The sequence below is a fragment of the Hylobates moloch genome, unplaced genomic scaffold (assembly GCF_009828535.3).
Source record: "Hylobates moloch isolate HMO894 unplaced genomic scaffold, HMol_V3 SCAFFOLD_8, whole genome shotgun sequence".
Classification (NCBI taxonomy): Eukaryota; Metazoa; Chordata; class Mammalia; order Primates; family Hylobatidae; genus Hylobates; species Hylobates moloch.
In genome coordinates, this window is record NW_026652283.1 from 118,065,385 (window position 1) to 118,085,046 (window position 19,662).

The window sequence follows — 19,662 nt, forward strand, 5'->3', positions numbered from 1 at the left end:
CTGCCCACCCCTGTGGCCAAGCCTCCCCCTTAGCACCTGCAGAGACAGGCAGGTGCTGTCAGGCTCCGACATCCCTGGGTTTGAATTCTCGCTCTACTGCCTACTAGCTGTGTGGCCCTGGGGGAGCCAGGTAACCCACCTGCATCCTGGTGTCCTCATATATAAAATAGGAACAAGCATGCCCACCTCACGGAACAGGTGCAAAGCTTAAAGTCAATGGTGCGCCTGTGCTGCCTCCTGCAAGATTTATAGATGCTTCTGCATGCTGGCAAGATTCTGCTTCTTGAGCTAGTTAGGGGCTACACAGGACCTTGCTTTACAACTCTTTGTGAATGTCCGTTTTTGTTTTATGCACTTTCTATGTGTATGTTTCACTATACCATTTCTTTAAAAAAACACTTACAAAAAAGCAAATCTGGTGCTCGCTTTGGCAGCACATATACTAAAATTGGCACGATACAGAGAAGATAAGCATGGCACCTGCACAAGGATAACACGTAAATTCGTGAAGTGTTTTTTTTAAAAGCAAACCTGTAGAAGAAAATGTTAGATGCCGAAAAACATTTAGTTATTCAGGCTGGGCACGGTGGCTTATGCCTGTAATCCCAATACTCTAAGAGGCCAGTGCAGGTGGATCACCTGAGGTCAAGAGTTCGAGACCAGCCTGGCCAACATGGCGAAACCACGTCTCTGCTAAAAATACAAAAATTAGCCAAGTGCAGTGGCACATGCCTATAATCCCAGCTACTTGGGAGGGTGAGGTAGGAGAATCACTTCAATCCGGGAGGTGGAGGTTGCAGTGAGCCAAGATCACACCACTGCACTCCAGCCTGGGCGACAGACTGAAACTCCATCTCAAACAAACAAACAACAACAAAAACCCACATTTAGTTATTCAGGGGAAATTATTATTCAGGATAGCGTTCCCTACCTTAACACCATCTCAGTTCTCTCCTTTCTGAAGAATATCCCTGATTCTCCATTATTTCAAATAACTGTCCTTTCTCAGCCAAGCTCCTAAGATGGCTATTCTAAAACCACCACCTCTCCTTTCACTCCCCTTTCCCTTCTGTGAGCTGTGGCTGTCAGGCTGTGCCTCAGCTGAGAACGCACCAATGGCTTCTAGCAGCAAACCCATCTCCCTTATGCTTCTGAGGCCCGGACCATTGCTCCCTGCCATCCTTCTCCCACTGCAGAGAGCTCTGCCCTCCAACCTGCATCAGTCTCATCCCAGTGCACGACGGTGCACTGGGTACAATTCCAGAGTCAGGACCTGTAAATGACAGGGGATGGTATCACCTGGCCTTGCATCAGAGCTACCTGAAGTTTCTAAAAACCCCCATTCCTCAGCCTCACTCCAGAGGACTTGCCAGGAAGGAAGCTCCAGAAGGAGGATTCTCACCCCCAGCACCTCCCATGGGCCAGACACTGCCCATACTTTGGACACTTTAGTCCTCCCCCAATTCTAACGAGTGGGTGCTATGATTGTCCTCATTTTGCAGAGTCCCGAGGAAACTGAGGCTCAGAGAAGCTGAGAAACATGGAGTGGGTCCTGTGGGTGGGAGTGCTGGGTCAGAATTTGAAACCAGAACTGTGCAGCAACTCTGCCCACACTTTTGCCGTGCTTTGCTAACCTAGTATCTAGAGCAGCAGCGTTTCTCAAACTTGTCTGCACACATGCATTGCCCAGGGGAGCTCATTCTTTCTAACCCAGCAGGTCTGGGCGGGGCTGGGAGGCTGCTTTTCTAACAAGCTCCTGGGTGCTGTGCTACAATGCTGATGCAAGACGGGAGACAGAATGGGAATAAATGTGACCCACCCCATCACCAGGCTTTCCCTGCTTTAGGGTAGGTCAGCTAAGATTGAGGAAATAGATGGGCCTCTCACCACCATCCTCACCAGAGCCAGCCACAGCCTGGAGGCCCCTCACCCAGAGGGGCTGCCTCCTTCCTGCCAGTATAGATCAGACACAAGGCTCAGCTTCTGCCCAGGCTGCACAAGAGCTTAAGGTTATGAAAACGTCACTAAAGGTGGGAGGAGATGGCAGGGAGCAGCTTCATCTCAGGGTCAGGGCGTCAGGCATCTGACCAGCTTCTCTCAGCTCTGCAGCCTTCCCGGAAGTGCACGCTCTGGACATGTGGTCCCCCTGGGAGGTGGAGTCAAGTCCCTGCTCCAGAAGTTTCCCTACCTGGGAGCAGCCTCCAGGCCGCTCTGCCTTTGCCCAGCCTCTGGCTTTCTGGGAAATAAAATATTCTTCATCACATTGCATGTTCCTCAGAGAAAAAGTATTGGGAGCCCTTTGTAAAAGTTTCTATGTTGTTCTTTTTCTTTTCAAATGTAAATTTTGTCCTTACAGGCCTGAGAAAGAGACGAAGCACCATATATAGTGGTCACTTCCAGGCCTTTTCCAACCAAGAGTCCTTCTCCTGAGGATGTGGAGAGGGCTCTTCTTTGAAGCTCCTTTTGGGGCGCAGCTTCCCAGTTAAGCCTGTTGTCAGTGTCTCCACCTGTTTCACCGTGTGGCACACACAGCACATGACACTCTGCGCGCCACATGCCGGGATGCAGAAGGCCGCCACACCTGAGGCCGTGAGTGCACCTGGGGTCCCCTGGGGCCGAGGACCTCAGTACCTCACACACTCATGCTGTGTTCACAGCACTGCAGTCAAGAAGTTCTGGATGGAGACTCTCATCCTCCCCTCCAGGACACTCACTGCCCACACATTCTGCCAGAAGGACAGAGGGCATCAGTAGAAGCCATCAGAATAGCCAGGTGAGACTGAGAAGCAAGTGTCACTGAGGGTAGCCCAGCACCATTAGGGCTTTGAGGTGACCTGGAGATGGGGATGAATTCTGAGCTGAGTCCTCAGAGCACAAGCCCACCCTGTGTCTTCGAGAGGGTGCCCTACCTTCATCTCTCTCTCTCTCCATCCCCCTCCCACCCATCCCTGCTTCCCTCTCAGCCAGAATTGTTCATCACATTGACCCCTCCCTTGTTCCCCCACCTGAGTCCCAGGAGTATGTTCTCTGTACGGGTACAGCATGCTGTGAGCTGCAGCAGCACAGCAATGGGCAGAAGTTCCTACCTCTGAGTCCCTGGCAGCCCATGCTTCAAAATCTGCCCCACTTGAACCAAGGCCTGTGAATGCCAGGGGGTGAACGCCTGCTCGCTTGTTCTGCTCACAAGCAGTTTATGGGCAGGGTTGTCAGGCAAAGCAGCAGACCACTTGAGGTCCAGGTTGCTTTCTGACCAGACCTGGGGACCTGCCTGTCCCTGTTCCCTGGGATACTGCCTGTCGGGAGCTGAGTCACATCCATCGCACCTGCCCTCATCCAGTCTGAACAGGTGCCACCCATGCTGACCTTTTCCAAGAATAGTCAACGTGGCCTCCCTCTCTCTCTCTTCTGAAACTGGTTTTACGTAGAATGAGAAGCGGGGCCATCTTCAGGTCTCTGCATTTCCTGGGTGTGATTTTGCTGTCAATCGCTCCCAGGATAACTTGGCCATCTGGCCTGACGGGCTTTCCAGAATGCATTCCACCGCTTCTAGTCCTGCAGCTCACCTTTCTAGTCGTATCCAGATACAGAAGTGGCTTCTTTCTCCTGGTGGTGTGTGGCAGGAAACCTTGCAGCTCTCCTTAATGTGACATTTCCCTTTAAGCTCTACTCACACAGGACTGAAGACCTCTGTGGTGTTGGCACCACATAGAATTCCCGAACCTGCGATGCTCAGCTGGCCTCCGTCTCTTCCCCAGCAGTTCAGCCCACCCCGTCACAATCCAAGGATGTTTGCCAGACACAGGTCCAAAGCCACTTCCCCAGATGCTGAGTCTGCATTCTCGCCCATGCCTATGATACTAGAGGCACAGGGGCCCTGCAACGCTCCCTACCAGTGATGAATAAGAAATGTCCGGGGGACTAAGACATCAGACTGAAAAAGAATGAGGAACATTGAGGAATGGTGGATGTTGGCTACAGATCTCAGGGAGCCCCAGGCAGGAGAGGGATTCTGCCCTTGGATCCACTGCCCTCAATAACCACTGTAGGGCCTTCAGAGGAGAGAAGATAAGGAGAACAAGCCAAAGGGGCCCGTCCCGGCGAAGGCCACACACCTGCCTGCCCGGTGATAACACGGCATTCGACCCCCTTCCCGAGAAGGGCTGCCAGCTTCCCGGGCCCACGGCTGTGTTGACTCTGGAAAGAGGGAGGATGCTATCAGCTCACAAGGTCTGAGCCTCAAGACCCAGGCAGAGCAGCCGGCCGATAAGCTAAGTGGGGCCTGTAACTGCTCCAGCACAGGTGCACGACCCACCCTGTTTTCCTCTGGCACGAGCACTGCTGGCTTGTCAAAGACTGCCCTGCTCTCAGGCCTGTGGGAGCGAGATGGCAAGCTTGTACCCTCACACTAGAGCTGTTGGCCTTTATGTGGACATCCTCTAACATCATGGTTCTTTATCTTTTGGGGTGGAAGGGGACCCTTTGAGAAGCTGATAAAAAGCCAGCACCCTCTTCTCTAAAAAAAATGTAACATCTAGTCTGCAGTTGGGCGTTAAAAGTTGGCAAAAGGCCTTTGATTCCCTGGAGCAAGGTGAGTGGGAATTGGGATAAGTGTTACCTGAGGTTCAACACTGACGAGGAGAGAAAGGCAGAGAGCATGATCTCTCTAAGAGTGCCCAGGGAATGAAGAAATGACACCATGTCCCTGAACAATAGAGTCAGGCATTGGGAGAGCATTTTCAGGTGGTCCTGGCTTGATCACCCAGCTGGGGAAGATCACGGCGGGGGTTCAGTAAGATTATTCACAAGAAGCTTGGGAGAAACATGGAAGTATCTTCTTACCTCTTTTCTCTGTGGTTTTTAGTAAATAATTTTAGAACACCATGATGGAATCTGTGCATGGCCGTCAGGATGCCGGACAACTTTCAAAGTCGGCTGCTGTGACAGACACTAAGGTGGCCCCATGACCCCTGCCTGCTGCTTCTCCTTTCTATGGGGAATCCCTTCCCACTGGGACATCCCATCACCTTCACCATACTCTGCTGGTTAGAGGCAGAACTAACAGAAGGTGATGGGATGTTCACTCCTTGACTAGGTTACATATGGAAGACTCCATCTTGCTAGCAGACACCTCTCCTTCTGGCTTGACAGAATCAATGCCAAGTGGAGAAGGAACTCGTTGGGAGAAATTTCCAGAAGGCTGTAGGAACTGGGAGTGGCTTCCAAGAGGGCAACCACCAGCCAGTAGCCCACAAGAAACCAGGTCCCTTGGCCATAAAACTACAAGCAAATGAACTCGGCCAGCAACATGCGTGAGTTTAGAAGCAGATTCTGCTTCAATTGAGCTTCCAGATGAGAACCCAGTCCTAGATAATCCCAGGTTTGCAGGCTTGTGATCCCCTAACCAGGGGATCCAGCTAGGCTGTGCCTAGACCCCTGACCACAGAAACTACAAGATAATTTGTCTTGTTTCAAGCCAATAAGTTTGTTACACAGCAATCGATAACTATTACAACCATAGACCAAGAAAGTAGCTAAATGGCTTTCTGTTCTCATGTTGTGGTGATGAGAAGTATCCATACTAGTAGACAGTGATTTATTCAGGTTGCAAAACTTGGTTAAATATCCCAACACAATGTACAAACACAGAAATCACTATGTTTGCTTTGAGTTTATAAAGTTCTGGACCATATGCTGGAAGAGGAATTCCTTTTATCCTGTGAATTCATTCTGTAACTAAACGTAATCCCTGGAACTGTGACTGTGAGTCATCATCTCTTGAGTTCAGAGAACTCAAATTTGCTTCCTCCTCAAAAGAACCCAAGACAGAGACAAGGGAGGTGGGAGGTGCAGTTACTACAGAGCTGGCAAAACCTGTCCAAGAGATTTAAAGACCTCTGAGTTGTCATCACCCAGGCTGCCTAACACACTCATTTGGAGAGCTTTCATATAACTTCAGATTAGTTATGCTAACCTGATTTCTGATGACCAAATCACATGCTGATTTTGCAGGCTTCTACTTATTTTGGGTGTGTCTCTTTTTTGTGTGTTTGTTTGTTTGTTTGAGATAGAGTCTCACTCTGTCACCCAGGCTGGACTGTAGTGGTGCAATCTCGGCTCACTGCAACCTCTGCCTCCTGGGTTCAAATGATTCTCCTACCTCAGCCTCCCAAGTAGCTGAGATTACAGGTGCATGCCACCACACCTGGATAATTTGTGTATTTTTGGTAGAGACAGGGTTTCACCATGTTAGCCAGGCTGGTCTCAAACTCCTGGCCTCAAGTGATCTACCCACCTCAGCTTCCCAAAGTGCTGGGATTAAAGGCATGAGCCACCATGCCCAGCCAGGTGTGTTTCTTATTAATCATGGCATAATACTAACATTTCTGTAACATCTGATGATATATTTTTACTCTTCTATTTAAGTGGCATTTGTTGGGTCCCAATTGTGATGCCAGGGACCATGGGAGTTTAAAGACGATAAAAATAATCTTAGGGATGTTAAGTGGCCTGCTCAGTCACTTAGATCACAAGCAATGGGTCCAAGGTTGTAATTCAGTCTTCTGACCACAGATCCCTTTTGGCCATCATGTAATGGTACAGGAATATCCCAACCCCTTTGCTTTAAAGCTACTCTTGATCTTTCAAAGAACATTCCATCTTGCTCCTACTCAATTTAACATGCATTCATTGAACACCTACCCTCACAATCTCAGAGACAAGTGCTGGGCCAGATGGACCGCTCAAAGAGCCTCTTAAATCTAAGTATCAAGGCTCTGTTCCCCGAGCTTCCCTCCCTTCCTTCTCTGTGCTCCTGAGATGCCTTTCTACCATCTCCTGAGGTTCCTGTCCTCCTGCTGGCTCCCAGATCCCCATGCCCATCCTTTTGCCTCCTGGTACTGACCTGGACAAAGTCACTAAACCCCATACAGTGGCTCTCCCCTTTTTCTTTCCTCCATGAACATGTTGCTGGCAAGGACAAATTCCTCTTTCATTCTGCGCTCATTAGGCCTGAATCCCTCTCCCCTCCTAGATAGCTCATTGACAGCCTGTTGCATACGTCCTGGATTCTGGGGACAGATCTGCAGGACTCCACTTGGGTGCTCTCTATTTTTCCTGAATGTTCTCTTCCCTTTCCATAGTTCCTTCTCCCAGCCCTTCATCGCCTGCTCCACCTTCTGCCTCCATGCTGTCCCTGGTCCAGACACCCTAGACTGAGAAACTGGCACTCCCAGACCCTTATTTACCTACATATCAGATCCCTCAGTAGTGCCTACAGCCCAGGCTCTACACCGGGCTGGCTCCTGTGGGAGGTGGGAGTGGGTTTCTCCAGCTTCTCTAGGTATCCTCATATCTTGATTCCCGCAGAATTAAGTACAAGTCAGCTATTCCCAAGCAGTGGACGTAGATAGCATATCAATACCTTGTCAAGAATAAAAGCCCTTGGTGAGCTAATAACTGGATTGACTCATTTCCCCAGGCAGGTAGCTTCATGGGTGAGAGCCTAGCAACCTGTCGCCAAGGTTGTTTGGGCAGGAAAAAATGCATCCAGTCTCTGCAGCATCTGTCCTGGGAAGGGCCAGCCCTCTTGAGCTCTGAGTGTGTTTTTTTCATGTTGGCTATACCAGGTTCCTTGAGAGGCAAAAGTGAAAGGCAACTCTCGGGTCCTGGCTTCCTTGAGGAGGCTGGGGCGCCAGTCCGTCCATCCAGACTTCAAATGGACCCATACTGACGTGCATCTGCTCTGTTTCACTGGCACTGTCTCATCTCTGTCTCAAAACAATCCTCTAAAACCAATACGACCCTACACAATTTTCATAGAATATGAAATGCTTGTTTTCCTGGCATCTGGTTCAGTAATGAAAATATGTTTTGAACGGAGGTGAGCAAACAGGGCTATCAGGAGAGCCTCCAGTCCAATGGGCAGCAGGTGTGCAAACAATGAAACAGGTCTTCTTGGGAAGAAAGGTGCATGTGGATCTGGGACCTGTGAGCAGGGGCAGCAAGATGGGGTTTGCTATGTAAGAGATATGCTTGGACAATTTCCCATGAGAAACATGGGGAGCTCCTCCTTTGTGAACTGAAGCCTCTCCCAAAACATTTGATAATTACTGCTTTAGCAAAAGAAACCCTTTTTCCTTGAAAAACAAAAGCTCAGGTACAGTTGTGTTTCTCTCTCACTATTGCTCCCTGCATAGCTCCAACTACCATATTAATTTTTTTAACTCATACAGATTTATCTGAATCATATTAATTTTCATTACTAGCCAAAATGTCTTCTACTTCACAGAGAAAAATGGTAGGCAGAGAAGTGAGAACTGTTTATCTTAGACAAAGATTTTAGCAGAATAGCCAAGTTCATAACCAACCTTCTATAGCCACACACATTCCCTTTACGCCTTCTGAAAGTTCAAAAATGAGCAGTTATGCATCTGACCCCAAGATACGGCCACTCTAAAGCACAACAAATAAAAAGCAATTGCATATAAACTTAAAATTATTTTGAGTAATTAATGTTTTGTCATTTGATAGTATTTAGAGGTCATCTAAGTATACACTGATTATCCATTAACTCAATTTAATATCAGCCCCAATTCTAAGTAATCTAAACACCTAGAAAAGTATCTTCCAGCTACAAAATATAATTGCTGTTGAAAGAAAAAGTTTGTCACCATAATGAATGAATTTAGTTGAGCACAAATTTCCTGGTTTAATGATCCTTAACATTATGTAACATTAATCGCTTATTTGATGAGTAAGCTTGTACGAGTTTAGGAAAGACAAACCAAATAAAATGCATGCTTGTGTTATATACATCGATAAATTAGAGAAGTAACACGGTGATTTTTTAATCAAAATTATTATTAATAATATTTTGAGACAGAGTCTCGCACTGTTACACAGGCTGGAGTGCAGTGGCATGATCTCAGCTCACTGCAACCTCCGTCTCCCAGGTTCAAGTGATTCTCCTGCCTCAGCCTCCCGAGTAACTGGGATTACAGGTACACACCACCACGCCTGGCTGATTTTTGTATTTGTGATAGATATGGGGTTTCACCATGTTGGCCAGGCTGGTCTCAAACTCCTGACCTCAGGTGATCCGCCCACCTCGGCCTCCCAAAGTGCTGGGATTACAGGCATGAGCCACCACACCCAGCCTGAATCAAAATTATTAAACTACTCTTGTTTGCCAAAGATTAATCTTAATTATGTGAACTTGGTTTCTGAATTGCTATTCGAAATTCAGTTTTCTTATTTTCTGGGAATTTTAGAAATATTCGGTTTATATAAGCAATTGCTGAGTTGTATGGTAGTTGCATGTTTAGTCTTTTAAGCAACTGCCAAATTGTACGCCAAAGGGGCTGTGGTATTAATATTTTACCTTTTTGCCAGCAGTGTATAAATGATCCAGGCTCTATGCATCCTCACTAGCATTTGGGGTTGTCATTTTTTTTTTATTTTAGTCATTCTGATAGGTATATAGTGACATTAAATGTGGCTTTAATTTGCACTTTCCTAATGGGTAATGATGTTGAATATTCTCCCTGTACTTATTTGCGATCTGTATATCTTCTTTGGTGAAGTCAACCTCTTCATGTCTTTTGCTTGCTTTCTATTTGAGTTTTTTGAGATTTTTTACTATTGAGTTTTGAGAGTTCTTTGTCTTTCCTAGATGTTAGTCCTTTGGCAGGTATGTGATTTGCAAATATTTTCTTCCAATCTGTAGCTTATCTTTTTATCTTCATAACAGAGTCACTTGCAAAGTAAAAGTTTTTAATTTTGAAAAAGTACAATGTATCATTTTAGAGGTCGTACTTTTACTGTCAAATCTAAGAACCTTTTCATAGCCATAGGTCCTGAAGATTTTCTCCAATTTTTTTCTAGAAGTTTTATAGTTTCATGTTTCAAGTTCATAATCCATTATGAACTGATTTTTGCATAAAGTATGAGATTTAGTTAAAGATTTGTTTTTGTTTTATTTATTTACTTATGTATGTATTTATTTATTGCCTGTGGATATCCAATTGCTCCCATTTGTTGAAAAGGCTATCTTTCCTCCATCAGATAGCCTTTGCACCCTTGTAAAAAATGATTTGGGAATACATGTAGGAGTGTGTTTCTATGTTGTCTATTCTGTTCCTTGGATCTATGTGTCTATCTCTCTGCCAATAGCACATAATCTTGGTTACTGTATCTACAGAGTAAGCCTTGAAATCAAATAGACCGCTTTATCCTACTTCATTCTTCTTTTTCAAAACTGTTTCAGCTATTCTAGTTTCTTCCTGTGCCTTTCCGTATAATGTTAGAATAATCTTGACTTTACCTTCAAAATACCTTGCTGAAATTTTAGTAGGAATTGTGTTAAATCTCCTTATCAATTTGGAGAGAATTGACACTTATTGCAAACCAGAAACAGAAGGCACCTTCCTTAATCTAATCAACAATAACTATAAAAAGCCTATGGCAAATATTATACTTAATGGTGAGAGATTGAAAGACTTTCTCATAAGATAGAAACAGGTAAATATGCTTGTAAATATCTCTTCCATTCCACCACATGTTCAAAGTCCTACCCAGTACCAAAATGCAAGATAGAAAAACAAAAGGCATAAGGACTGGAAAGGAAGAAATAAAACTGTCAAGATTCACAAATAATATGTTTTGTAAAAAATCCAGATGAATCTATAAATAAATGATAAAAAGGAATTGTTTTTTCTAAGTAATTAGAAAGACCAGTTACAAAAGTCAACTCTAGTTCCATTAAAAAAAAGAAAAAAAAGTAAAAATGTTTAGGGATAATTTTTAAATTGCTTTGAAAAAAAACTGAATACTTAGGAATAAATCTAACAAGAGATGTAGAAGTACTCTCTGTACAGAAAGCAAGAAAATATTATTGAGAAAAATTCCAGAAAACCTAAAGAAATTAAGAGACATGCCTTATTTCTGAATTTAAAGGTTCAGTTGTAAGGATGTCACTTCTCCCCAAATTGGTCTATAGATCTAATGCAATCCCAATAAAAGTTCCAGCAGATATTTTGAGGAAACTGACCAGATGATTTTTTAAATCTTGGGTCAATTCAAAGGGCCAAGAATAGCCAGGCCATTTTTTAAAAAGAAAGGCAAGGTGGGACGATTGGTCTACCAGATCTCAGGACTTTCTGTAAAGCTAAAATAGTTAAGATAAGATGGCATTAGTGCAAGAAGAGACAGACTAATAAAACAATGCAGAGTCGAGGACCAGATCCACACTTACCCACTTGATTTATGATCACAGTGACACTGCAGCGGAGTGGGGAGTGTGTGGACTCTTCAGTCACTGGTGTCATGAATATGGTTCTCTATCTACTGGGTCTAATGGGTATCCATACAGAACCAAAACTCAGCCTGAAGTTCTGTCTCACACCATGCTCACATGAATTCCAGGTAGATTGCAAGTCTAAATCTGAAAGGTGAAACAACAAAGCATTTAATAGACAACAGAAATCATCTACATGATTGAGGATAAATGAAGATTTCTCAAACAAGCCACAACAAGCCCTAACAACAAAAGGAAAGTGATAAATTAGACTTCATCAAACTTAAGAATTTCTGCTAATCAAAAGATTTCACTGAGAGTAAAAAGTCAATCTGTGGAGTAAGAGAAGACATTTGTAATATATACATCTAATGATGATCTTATATTTAGAATATCTAAATAGTTCCTAAAAATGATAAGAAAAACATAGATAACTCAATAAAAAAGTAGGCAATGCCTGTAATCCCAGCACTTTGGGAGGCCAAGGCAGGCAGATATCACTTGAGGTTCGGAGTTCCAGACCAGCCTGGCCAACATGGTGAAACCCCATCTTTACTAAAAATACAAAAAAAGTTAGTCAGGCATGGTGGCATATGTCTGTAATACCAGCTACTCAGGAGGCTGAGGCAGGAGGATCGCTTGAGCCCGGGAGGCAGAGGTTGCAGTCAGCCAAGATCACACCACTGCACTCCAGCCTGGGTGACAGACCAAGACCCTGTCTCCAAAAAAAAAAAGGAGGCAAATCCTTGAACAGACATTTTACTGAAAAAAGCATATCCTTAAATCAAAACCGCAATGAGATACCATCTCACACCAGTCAGAATGGCAATTATTAAAAAGTCAAAAAATAACAGGTGCTGGCAAGGTTGCAGAGAAAAAGAAACGCTCATGCACTGTTGGTGGGAGTGTAAATTAGTTCAACCATCGTGAAAGACAGTGTGGCAATTCCTCAAATATCTACAGAACTACTATTCAACCCAGCAATCCCATTACTGGGTGTATAACCAAAGGAATATAAATTGTTCTATCATAAAGACACATGCATCTGAGTGTTCACTGCAGCATAATTCACAATAGCAAAGACATGGAATCAACCTAAATGCCTATCAGTAGTGCACTGGATAAAGAAAATGTGGTACATACACAGTGGAATACTATGTCACCATAAAAAAACAAAGTCATGTCCTTTGCAGGAACATGGATGGAGCTGGAAGCCATTATCCTTAGCAAACTAACACAGGAACAGAAAACCAAATACTGCATGTTCTCACTTATAAGTGGGAGCTAAAAGATGAGAACACATGGACACATAGAGGGGAGCACTACACAGTGGGGTCTATTGGAGAGTGAAGGGTAGGAGGAGGGAGAGGATCAGAAAAATAACGAATAGGTACTAGGCTTAATACCTGAGTGATGAAATAATCTGTACAAAAAACCCCCATGACACAAGTTTCCCTCTGTAACAAACCTGCATATGTACCCCTGAACTTAAAAAGTTAAAAAAAAAAAAAAAAAGAAAAAAGCATATCCCAAAATGGTTCACGAACATACGAAAAAGTGTTCCACTGTATCAGGGACATAAAAAATTAAAATCACAATGCAATATCCATACATATCCCCCCACCCCTGAATGACTAAAATGAAAAAGAAAGGAAAACATGAAGTGTTAGCAAGAATGTGAAACCACTGGAAGTCTCAAACTCTGCTGATGAGAATGTAAATTCACACAACAACGCTAGAAATCAGCTTGCCTGTGTCTACTAATGCTATATATACACACACATTCCCTAGGTCCCAGCAATTCTACACACTGGTATATACCCATATAAATGCATGTGTGTATTAAAAGACATGTGCAAAGATGGTCATAGCATTATTATTCATAATGGCCCCAAACTAGGAAACTCAAATGCCCATTTAAAGGCAAATAAATTTTGATATATTCTTACAATGCATTATTATCTGACAATAGAATAAAAGTATATTATATGGACCAAGAGAAGCCGTACACAAACTGGTACATACTGTATGATTCCATTTACGTGACTCTGAAAAACAGGCAAAACTAATTCATGATGTTAAGTCCCAAAATGGTGGTTTACCTTTGGAGGCGGGGGCAGAAGAGAAACTTTTGCAATGTTGGAAATACTCTATATCTTGATGTGGATGGTGGTTGCATGTGATATATTATGTAAAAATGTATTAAGCACTAAGAAATCATTGATAAGCTGGACTTTATCAAAATTAAAAATTTCTGTTCTGTGAAAGACAATGTCAAGAGAATGAGAAGACAAGCCACAGGCTCAGAGAAAATAATGGCAACAGGATCTTTGATAAAGAACTGTTATTCAAAGTTCTCACCGATTTGAAAACACAATTCAATTTTAAAATGGGCAAAAAACCTGAATGACATTACATCAAAAAGATACACAGATGGCAAATTAGCATACAAAAACATACACAACAAAATGTATACTTAGGGAATTGACAATTAATTTTTATTTTTTTAGACAGAGTCTCAGTTCGTCATCCAAGCTGGAGTGCAGGAGTGCAGTGTTGCCATCTCAGTTCACTGCAACATTTGCATCCCAGGTTCAAGAGATTCTCCAGCCTCATCCGCCTGAGTAGCTGGGATTACAGGCGCATGCTACCACACCTGGCTAATTTTTGTATTTTTAATAGGTATGGGTTTCACCATGTTGGCCAGGCTGCTCTCAAACTCCTGACCTCAGGTGATCCGCTTGTCTTGGCCTCCCAAAGTGCTGGGATTACAGGCATGAGCCACCATGCCTGGCTCAGGAACTGAAAATGAAAGCAACAATGAGGTACCACTACACCCCTATTAGCATGGCCAAAACCTAGCACAGTGGCAACACCAAATGCTGGCAAGGATGTAGAACAACAGGACCTCTCCTTCATTGCTGATAGGAATGCAAAATGGTGCAACCACTTTGGAAAAGAGTTTGGCAATTTCTTAGAAAACTAAACACACTCTTATACCACCCAGGAATCACCCAGCAATTATGTGTGTTGGTATTTACCCAAATGATTTGAAAACTTATGTCCACACAAAAACCTACACACAGATGTTTATAGCAGCTTTATTCATAATTACCCAAACTCAGAAACAACCAAGATGTCCTTCAGTAGGTGAATGGATAAACAGTGGTGCATCCAGACAAGGGAATAATATTCAACATTAAAAGAAAGTGAGCTATCAAGCCATGAAAAGACATGGAGGAACCTTCAATGCATATTACTAAGTGAAAGAATCCAATCTAAAAGGGCTAAATAATGTAGGATTCCAACTATATAACATTCTGGAAGAGGCAAAAACATGCAGAGGACGTTAGGGCAGTGAAACTCCTCTATGTGATACTGTAGTGGTGGATACAAGTCATAATAACACAGGTCATAATATATTTGTCAAAACCCATTCATCAAGAGTGAAGCTAACGTAAACTATGGATTTTGAGTGATAATGGTGAGTCATTGTAGGTTCATGAGTTGCGCTCTAGTGCTAGGTGTTGGTTTTAGGGGAGATTGTGCATATGGGAGGGCAAGGGGTATATGGGAATTCTCTATACTTTCCACTTTATATTGCTATAAACCTAAAATTGCTTTAAAAAAAATAAGGTCTATTAAAGTGACAAAAAAATTAAGCTCCAAAAAACACTTAACAAAACTCTGCCCATAAGATTTGTGCACTCTTGTGCATTGTATCACAATGGAAATTTAACAAAGAAATAAAAACCACAGTGAGATGCTACCACCCACTCACTTGATTGGCTACAACAAAAGACTCTACCAATACAAAATGTTGGCAAAGACATGGAGCCCTCATGTCCCACTTATGAAGAATTGGTGTTTTGTGTTTGTTTGCTTTTCTGTTTGTTTGTTTGTTTGTTTGTTTGTTTGTTTGTTGGAGATGGAGGTCTCACCGTGTTGCTCAGGTGGTTTGCAGTGACTATTTATGGGTAAAATCCCACTATGTTAGTTTGTTTTCAGACTACTGTAAAGACATACCCCAAACAGAGTAATTTATAAAGAAAAGAGGTTTAATTGACTCACAGTTCCTCATAGCTGGGGAGGCCTCAGGAAATTTACAACCATGGTAAAGGCAAAAGAGAAGCAAGTACCTTCTTCACTAGGCAGCAGGAGAGAGCAGGAGATTGAAGGACTGCCAAACACTTATGAAACCATTAGATTTCACGAGAACTCACTATCAGGAGAACAGCAGGAGGAAGCCACCCTCATGATCCAATCACTTCCTACCGTGTCCCTCCCTTGACACATGGGGATTACAATTCGAGATGAGATTTGGGTGCAGACACAGAACCAAACAATATCACTCACTGTTGATCAGCATGGGAGTTTTGATCTGCTCTGTTTTCACCTTGGGCTGGTTCACCCACTTTAGGCAACCTGTTGGTCCCTCATTCCTGGAAGTTCACCATATTGATGCCAAACTTAGTGTGGACACCCTATTGGCATAGTACACTGTAGCCCTGAATTGCTGGACTCAAGCGATCCTCATGCCTCAGCTTCCCAAGTAACTGGGACTACAGGCAGGCACCTCCACACATGGCTGAAGAACTGTTAAGTAGGATATACTAAAGCTGAATTTATGCTACTACCCAGCATATGCTACAGACCCTAGGTCTATACCGAGCAGAAATGCAAACGTATTCACCAAAAGATGAGTAAAAGAAGGCTCATAGCACTCCTATTAATAACAGCCCCAAATTGGGAAGAACTCAAATGTCCATCAAAGTTAAAATGGATTTTCTAAAATGTTTGTTTTGTCATACACTGGAATACTACACAGCAGTAAAAATGAGCAAACTGTGACTGAACAGATCACATGAATGGATCTCACAAATATAATGTTGAGCAAAAGAAGCCACATACGAAAGAAGGACTATAATTTATCTATAATTGCAAAATAACGAAACTTACCTATAGTGATAGAAGTGGGATAGTGGTTATCTCTGAGGCAGGGTTGGTGATGATGAGGCGGGGCATTAGAGTGCTGGGAGCTGACATATTCTGTATCTTGATCCTGGGTAGTGGTTACACAGATGCAGGTATCTATAAAAATGCATTGATCTGTACACATAAGATGGACATATTATATGAGGTTTTACTTTAATAAAATTGTGTAAAAATATTGGGATCTAGCAAAATTCCATATGCATTTGCCCTCACTAAAGTCAGTAGCAACATCTGGCACACAGGTGAATAAAATGAAGAAAGGTAAACAAGACTTTAAATGTGCATTCATATTTGTAAGTAAAAAGGGGAAAATAAAATCTGTTTTAAAATTTCTATTGCAGATAAGAGAGGTACATGTGTTATATTTTTTAAAATCATGAGGTCATTCTGAGTTCCTTAATATTTGCTGTGAAAAGTAATAGCAAAACAGAAGCATTTACTAAAGTAAATAGTCTCAGATGTACTATGGTTCAACTTACCATTTTGGAAGCTGTACTTCGAGTACCCATAAGCCGTTATGTTTTTCACTTTTCATACAGTGTTCAATACATCACATGAGACTGTCAACATTTTAGTATAACATAGGCTTTGTGTTAGATGATTTTGTCCAACTGTACACCAATGTAAGTGTTCTGAGCCCGTTTAAGGTGGACTGAGCTAGGACATTTGGTAGATTAGGTATATTCAATGCATTTTTTATTTAATATTTACATAATATTTCCACCTTACAATAGGTTTATCGGAAGGTAACCCCATCGTAAGTCAAAGAACAGATGTTAAAATATAAAATAAAGAATATTGTTGGCACAAAGGAGTCTTCCCAGGAAATTGTAAACTGTATGACCTGAACAGAAGCAGTGGAAAGAGTTTCCACATAACTATATGAACAACCACATGACCAAAATTTTATATTAACAGGGATAATTTTTGAGTCTTTTATTAAAAGATTCCTGAAATTCTTTCATTTCCTAAATACTTTTGATTCCTAAAAATCATTTCTCCCCCTCACACAGACTCCCATCTGTTTCAAGACCGAATAAATATGTCAGCACAGCAGTTCATTTTCAGAATTTGGTGAACATTACAAAATTAGTTTCAAAGCATATGGCAGATATTTAGCAAATGTTTGGGGTTTTTTCCCTCCAAAAACAATTATATGCCAACAAGGAAACTAGACATTTTCAAACTGCTCCAGTATAATGTTCTTCCTATTTGACAGAATGGAAATCCTGATAGCCATTAGACACGCACGTTCCTCAGCAAAACAACCAAATAATTTTGTTTTAATATGGATGTGCTGAATCATTTTAAGGAAAGTCATTTTCATTTTTTTGAGACGGGGTCTCGCTTGGTCACCCAGGCTACAGTGTAGTGGCACAATTTTGGCTCGCTGCAGCCTCGACTTCCCGGGCTCAAGCAATCATCCTACCTCAGCCTCCTGAGTAATGGGGACTACAGGTGAGCATATCACCATGTCAGCTAATTTTTGTACTTTTAGTAGAGATGGGGTTTTCCCATGTTCCCCAGGGTGGTCTTGAACTCCTGGACTCAAGTGATCTGCCCGTGACTTCTCAAAGGGCTGGGATTACAAGCAGGAAAGTAATTTTTAAATGAAGGTATTTTGACAACAGTTTATTTAAAGGGAAGAAGAAAATGGAACTATCGAGTAATCTTCCATTAGAACTTTAACGTCCCGCTGGTGAAGAGAGGGAATGCTGTGATGTCCGCCTCTAATGAGCAAAACTATGCAAGCCAAAACAGTGTCAGGGAGAGGAGGTTTTGTGGGAATGATCAGTTGTGAGTTCATAGCAGTTTCCTTTGTTATCATGTTTAATAATTTACATGTTATGGGTATTTCTTCAAATGTTCCCAATGTTCTGTACTTTTTATTGAAAATAATTCAGTATGGGCAGAATTACCTGATTAAAATCACAGTTTGCAGGGTGGGGAGGAAGTAGCCTGTGAAGCTGGACTCACACCATCTTTTGCAGATGAAGAAATGAAAAGTCAAGACAAGAAGTGATTCTGTTAAGATTACACAACTTGGGGCAAAATGACAGCCAGAGTAATTTCTCTCCCGGGTGCAAAGCTTTCCCCCCTAATCAAAGCTCCCTCTAAAATCAGATTTACACACTTTTATACTTGTTTGGGGGAAATACAGATTTTCAGTGCGCCCAGTAGGCTCATGTTCAAAGATGCCAATGTCATCAGAGAGAAGGAAGATAACATTCTTGGTATTTGCTGGGCTTCGAGTCTACTTGTGGGTTCCATGGGTCATGCTTCATCGAAAACTGAACTTAGAGATCCGGGAATAAGAAAAATACTGGCTGCAGGCTTTAGTGGTACTGACAGCTGAGAGCTGCCTAGAAGAAAAAGCCAACAGAACAAAGTTCTACATACATAAGTGAGTGCTTATAAACAGCATCTGCACTTTTAATTTTTAATTTTTTTGTGTGTGTGCGAATGTTTACCATGAAAGAATTTTCTTAAGTTCAATGGTACATGTGCAGGTTAATTATACAGGTAAACTACTCATGTCATGGGAGTTTGTTGTACAGATTATTTCAGCACCCGGATATTAAGCCTAGTACCCATTAGTTATTTTTGCTGATCCTCTCCCTCCTTCTACCCTCCACCCTCCAAAAGGCCCCAGTGTGTGTTGTTCCCCTCTGTGTGTCCATGTGTTCTCATCTTTTAGCTCCCACTTGTAAGTGAGAACATGCAGTATTTGGTTTACTGTTTCTGTGTTAGTTTGCTAAGTATACTGGCCTCCAGCTCCATCCATGTTCCTGCAAAGAACGTGGTCTTGTTCTTTTTATGGCAGCATAGCATTCCATTGTGTATATGTACCACATTTTCTTTATCCAGTCTGTCATTGATGGGCATTTAGGTTGATTCCATGTCTTTGCTATTGTGAATAGTGCTGCAATGAATACACACATGCCTGTGTCTTTATGATAGAATGTTTTCTATTCCTTTGGGTATATATGCAATGGTGTGATTGTAAATGGTAGTTCTGTTTTTAGGTTTTTCAGGAATCACCACACTGCTTTCCATGATGGCTGAACTAATTTACACTCCCACCGACAATGTATAAGGCTTCTTTTTTCTCCACAACCTCACCAGCATCCATTGTTTTTTAATTTTAGTAATAGCCATTCTGATTGTTGTGACATGGTATCTCATTATGGTTTTAATTTGCATTTCTCTAATGATCAATGATGTTAAGCTTTTTTCATATGATTTGCCACATGTATACCTTCTTTTGAAAAGTGTCTGTTCATGTCTTTTGCCCACTTTTTAAGAGTTGTTTTTTTCTTGTAAATTTACTTATAGATGTTGGATATTAGACCTTTGTCATGTGCACAGTTTGC

General features: G+C 42.4%; 1 non-coding gene across 1 annotated transcript; it reads left to right on the forward strand.

The window, feature by feature from the left end:
• The first annotated feature begins 418 nt into the window (after window positions 1-418).
• LOC116473921 (U6 spliceosomal RNA) lies at window positions 419-521 on the forward strand. Its single transcript, XR_004249484.1, has one exon. It is a non-coding gene; the product is annotated as a U6 spliceosomal RNA (small nuclear RNA).
• The last annotated feature ends 19,141 nt before the right edge of the window (window positions 522-19,662 follow it).